We start from the raw sequence: 6,322 nt of genomic DNA, 5'->3' as shown, positions 1-6,322 counted from the left end.
GATGTGCAAGGCTCCAAGTGAATCCAATGCTGCCAAAGTCCTCAAATTGTTGCAACCATTAATTATCATCTTTTGCAGATGCTCCAAGCTTTGCATACACTGGCAAACACCTGAGTTCTTGGCACCCGATTATCTCTATTGTTGCAATGTGTCTAAGGTTGTTCCAACTACAAAATTCAGTAGGCCATAGTATTTCATTGTTCAACCATAGTCTCGTTGTTATAAAATATAGCCAATGCCCTTCTATTTCCTTGAGTTTTGGGCACTGAATTAGTGTCAATACCTCAAGGCGTGGAAATAGTTGATCATGTTTTTCCATTTCTCTAGTGCAAGCATTTTTGAGAAAATGAGCTCTCTCAAGTTTAAAATTCTGCCTTCCTCACCATAAAATGTATCGTCTATATATGTTATTAAATCCATGCCACTTATCTCAAGATTTTGGAGATTATGAAGTTGACCAAGTGATGGTAATCTAACACACCTCTTGAGATTGATGAATCTGACATCAACTAAAGAACCGAGATGAGCAAGTTGTTGTTTACTCATTCAATTAGGAAATTCCACTCCCTTGTAAGAAAGGATCTCTAGCTTTTCCAAATGCACATTGGGTCGGAGAGCTTCGAATACATGCAGTGGTATAGCTGATTCAGAACTCTCATTTGCTTCTTCACCACCCCAATGCAATGACAAGTTCCGAAGCCTTTGTTGGCCCATCAGCACTTCAGTTTGAGTCTCCTTTGCTTGTTCTAGTTTTCGTAATCTTAATTCCTGAAGATTTGTTAAAGCTTGCAACTATGTGAACTCCAAACCTCCATTGGCACCGACAAATATTCCTAACAACTTATCGAAGGTCAATTGATTGCACGATCCCACGGGGAATTCGAAACAAGGATGCACATCCTGTAACGTTGACGATTCTCAATGATTTCAAACCGACCAAATCCTCTGGTAGCTTCTTGACCCAACAACAACCTTTCATATTAAGCTCTAGTAAGTTTTGGAGTCTTGTTATAGATTTTGGTAACTGCTGAAGCTTTGTGCAATAAACTAGTTTCAAAATTTACAACTTCTTAAGCTTATGGATTCGTTCAGATATCTGTTGAAGCTTTTTGTAATGAAGTAAACTTAAAATTCACAAATTAGTTAGGTCAAAAAGTAATTCCATCTTCTTTGAAAGGCAGAGGTATCTCAAGTTAACCAACTTGCTAACTTCATTGGGCAGCCCTTGGATCATAATTAGTCTGTGCATGAAATATACGCAAATGTACAAATCTTACCAGCATCTTGTTGAGGAAGTTTGATATTGCAGTTGTTGCTTTCATGCGTCTTTTTTTTCTCTTTTTTTGTATACTTTTAAGTGTTATCTTCTCATCATTTTCTTGTGTCGTTTTCTCATCTTCTTGTAGAATCAATGTTATTAGCTTATTGCTCACCTTAACTGGCATGGTCGACAGTCGAAATGGTATCGCTCTGGGATTAATTTCCAAACACAAATAGCGACAGCAAGTTGGAGTAGTAGTTGAATCTTTAGGAACCTTCATATGCAAGTAGAGCATCTTTGGTAACAGCTATTCTGGGAATCTCCATGTTATATCAATCGCTTCTTTACGAATTCTATCAGGCTGGTCAAATAAATCTGATGCGAGGCGTTCAGCTGGTCCGAGGTAGTCAGTGGTCAACATGTGCAACAAGACTTCATAATCAGTGTCATTATTAACATCAAGTAGGTGATAGTATCGGCTTAATCGTACTCCGACAAGTGTAAATTTACTATGCACATAAGTATCTTTTAGCATAACAGCTAAGGAATCTGAAAGTGTTGCTTGAATATCATGGCTTAACGGTCCAATAATCTTTGTCAAAAAAGGTTGACCAATTAATTAAGTTTAGGAAGCACGAAAGAGGTAAATCATGGACGGCTATTAGTCTTTGGAATAATGACTAGCACATAAAGGAGGTATTTACCTCGACTTTACCGAAATTCGAACATCAGACCTTATTAATGACAACACCTCATGTGCTAACCACTAGACTCATCCAAGAAAACTTGAATAATTCTATCCATGCATCCTTCGATAAAGAATTCAAATAGCATGTTCTAATATCCTCCACCCAATTTGGAAAAATCTAATTTTATTGTTGATTTGCTTGTGATCATGACTACACTCCCTGGCCCACCCACATGCAATAGGATGTTCTTCAACTCATCCCACTTTTCTTGCAGCACATTGTCAAATTCTTCACAATGAAGCACTAAGAAATATCTACTTCCACCAAGTTGTTCATTAATATATTCCCACATGGCTTCTAGCGGCAAGTTAAAGATCCAATTTCTGAACGCAATGCTCTTCATTGCTTATGGACCTTACATATTCTTTGCCAATTATATTAATAATCATGAATGACGGAAAGCGGGGTAGATCTATCCATATGCGATGATAAAATTATTGATGTACCCAAGTGTAGTGGTAGATCATATTTGCCAAGGTTATTTTTCCCAACCCCTTCTTTGCCAACTATGGCAATCACAAATAGCCTAGGTCGTTAGCATCTCTGTTGTTGTTGGACGGTGTTAGTTGTTGTTGAAGGATTGCAATGAGTTTCTCTACATCTTCCTCTCTACCCACCACCTCTTTTTTTTAGGACAATTGAGTAGTCTTCTTGGAGTGGGTTCATGGAATTCATGGGGTCCCTTCGAAGACCCATGGCCGATCCTCTGAGTACAAGAGAATTCAAGTTGGACATCATCTCTTTCAGCTCCACTAGAATAACTCGACGAAAGTGCTCTTGTTGGATGTTGCCCAAATGATGCAAACTTACTTTCCAATCCAGGATTCGACTGAGCAACTCTCCCACATCTGTAACTGCAGTAGCTACATCTTTCTCCCCGTCTTCAAATTTTGTAGGCAAATCTAACACCCAATCCAAATTCCGACTCCATCGCAAATAAGTCTTATATAACACTTGCATCTCGGGGATAATGATCATTGAATTGATAGCCCAAAGGCTATCACAAACCATCGATAAGTGATTTTGGATATGCAGCAAGCGACCTTGTGCCATCATAGCAAGCGATAGTAGCACCTGCAACAATAGATGCTTCAATTCCACTAACACCGCCATAATTTCTTCTGCCTCTTATTTCCTTTGCAAGTGAATGGGCTTATGCAACGATGGATAGAGTGGTTGTAAAATACGGCAATAAATATTAATTAAATAATAAAAAATAATAGAGAAATAATCTTAACGAAATTTTTTAAAATTTTTAAAAATTTTTAAAAATTTTCTTGAAATTTTTCGGAGGTCTGTGTAATGTAGGTTACGAGCATAAATATTGGGGCTAGAGGAAAATCTATTTAAGTTACCTCAATTAAACGAGGAAAAGTTGAATTTTTCTTTTCCTCTCCCGTGCCCTATCCGACGCCGTCTCCCATCCTCTTCCTCTTCTCCCTTTCTTCTCGCGCCAATCCCTCTTCTCCTCTTCATCTCCCCCAACCCGTCGCTTCCGTTTCCTCTCCTCCCTTGCGTACAAAAGCATCGGCCAAGGGAGAGCACTGGTTCCTCTCCATCTTCCCTCGATCATCCCTTCCTCTCGCCTCTGCCCAATTTCTTTTTTTTTTCCACTCCTCTAGTCGATAGAGATCTCTCCATCATCGCCTCCTCTCAGTCGATCGTCAGTCACCAACGCCTACCGCCAACTAACGGCAACCTCCCTCTCGCTTGAGGCATAATCGGTTACGCAGCCGACCCCTCATCCATCCGCGTGCCCTAGCTTCCATACTCGACGCCGACAGACGAGAGCCACCCGAATGACCGCCTTTTCTTTGCCCTAGCTTTCGATTCAATGATGACTAGGTGCTCATCTTCCCGATTCGAGGTGCCTTAGTCTTCGGCCAGGAATAGGAATCCAAGCCCTAGTCTCACCTCCCGTGCCCTAGACTCCACCGACAGGTCTTCCTTCGCCACCATTTCAGACACCCTCTGTTAAGTCTCCGGCAGAGAGGAAGAACTTGGCACCATTGCAGTTCATTGCAGTGTCGGCAATAGATTGTTGGCAGTAATATTCTCCGACAAATAATTTTCGACAGCTACTTTACCTGGCTGTGGATCAACAGAAGAGGCTTTGGGTTGAGGGTAAGGTGTTAGGAATTTGTTTCTTGCTGTAGCTTAAATCCAAATTAATGGTTGGGTTGGTTACTGTGGCAGCAGCCACTGTTTTCCGGCAGCTCGCATATCCGACAGTGACCTAACAATTGGGCACTCAGTTTTGGGGCTTGTTGATTTGTTGTGCCAATCTTGCTTCGGCTGAGGATTAAAAGAAGGAGGTTACTAAGGTTAGTTTCCATGTTGAGCACTGATCCGATCAATGAATATTATGGAATTGGTTTAGAACGTGTTATTATGTGGGGTTGTGACTCTTATGGATGCTTGAAATTGCTTAGTGGATAATGGAATTTAAACTTGATTGGATTAATTGAATCATTTGTAGGTGCAGCGGAGGCCGGCAAGAGAGGGGTGAATTGCCTGAAAAAAATTAAAACTACGTTCCTCGTGCTTTCAACTCAAAAATGCAATAGTAAATAAAATAACTAAAACAATAAGGCTAAACAGAAGGACAGAGAAGATGGGGAGTTAACCTGGTTACAACCAAGAAGGTTGTTAATCCAGGGTGGTGAAAAGCGCGCACTAGAAAAATCTCCTTCTCTGAAGGCGGAGAAGTCTTTTACACTTTGGAAGATTAGAACTATTGCTAGGAAAGACTACACAGTTGATTACTTGAGTTGTTGAATATTTCCTACTTCCAAGGGCCTTTATATAGCTCCTGGAAAGTCTATCCCGAGGGTCCAAGGCGCCTCCAACAAGGTTCAAGGCGCCTTCAGCTCGGTCAGCGGATAAAACTTTATCCGCAGCGCAAACAGTCATTTTGACCAGTCGGAGGTGCCTTAAACAAGACTGAAGGCGCCTCCATTGTGGAGGCGCCTCCAAGGTGGAGGCGCCTCCAACACTGGTTTGAGGTGCCTTGAGCTTCATTTACAGCCCATTTTCTCCTTTGCTTTGACTTCCGAAGCTCTGTTCTTTTGGGTGATTCCGGCCAACCGAAATAGGGCTCACCCGAACCCAATTTTCGACCTTCTCCTCGAGCAGCCTTCCTCCCCGGCTTAACGTCCCTCGAACGCCACCCACGTTCTTCTCACCCACCTGTGTACTCTTCCGCAGCTCTCTCGTCCTTCGGACGCACCTAGCCCGTCGGCTCCCTTCCCGTGTCGTCCTTCTCGCTAGTTGCGTCTTCCGCTCGACTTCCTGCGCTCCTAAGCTCCTGCACACTCAGACACAGGGATCAAACATAAAACAGGACTTAACCAACTTGGTTGATCACATCAAAACTACCACGGGGTTCAACATCATCATGTTTGATTAAAGTCACAATAATTAGATTAGGGATTTTATTTAGCTAATTGTTATATAATTAGCTAAATACATTATGTGATCACATGTTTTTGATCTGGGACGAGCTAGGCACTGTGGGATTTGTTCCGATACGATCTCCATTATTTTGAGGCGGGTACCTTAACTTATCTTTAGATATTGCCATTTGATATGCATAGTAGATTTTAACGAGTAGTAATGATTATGTTCATATCTATATCGATATGTCACTACTTGTTACCTGTTACATGCTTGATTTTACTTACCTATTTTGCATTCATTACCCTCTTGATTATTTATGTTTATAGAGGTAGTGACATACCATGCCTTATGATATACTGGACTAGACAGTTACCATATCTGATACGTATACCTAGATCTTCTTATTTGAGCTATTTATTTTTGGTACATGTTTTATGGAGGTAGATATGGTCAGGATTTACATGCTTAGTGTCATTCACCATCTTGCATGATTGCACATTGAGCGATTAGTAGCCCCATTATTGTTGAGTTCATCATAAGTTACATGGATCTGCACACACAACCACTCATGGGTTAGTGGTATATCAGGCAAGGTGTGTGGCAGTTTGCTCTGTTAGTGATCCACTGGTCCACTCATGGGTAGCGTGACGCAGCGTGATAGCACGTCAAGGATCCCTCCTCTAGATTATCTCAAGGAGATGAGAGCATTGAGCTCCCCCACTTATGATTTGGGGTTGGAGGATAGGTGTACTCCGATAGCATCTTGTTCACTCGATCACTCATCAGGAGCAGTGATAACAGGGTGCACAGTTGTCATAGCCCTACCCACTCGGTCTCACCATTATGTGTGAGATAGCTGACTGACGTCAGGGGTGACTAGGACATGTCGTTTGCATCATATACATGATTGCAT

Source organism: Zingiber officinale, chromosome 3B (assembly GCF_018446385.1).
Source record: "Zingiber officinale cultivar Zhangliang chromosome 3B, Zo_v1.1, whole genome shotgun sequence".
Lineage (NCBI taxonomy): Eukaryota > Viridiplantae > Streptophyta > Magnoliopsida > Zingiberales > Zingiberaceae > Zingiber > Zingiber officinale.
The sequence above is the reverse complement of the archived record's forward strand: the minus strand, read 5'-3'. Positions refer to the sequence as shown.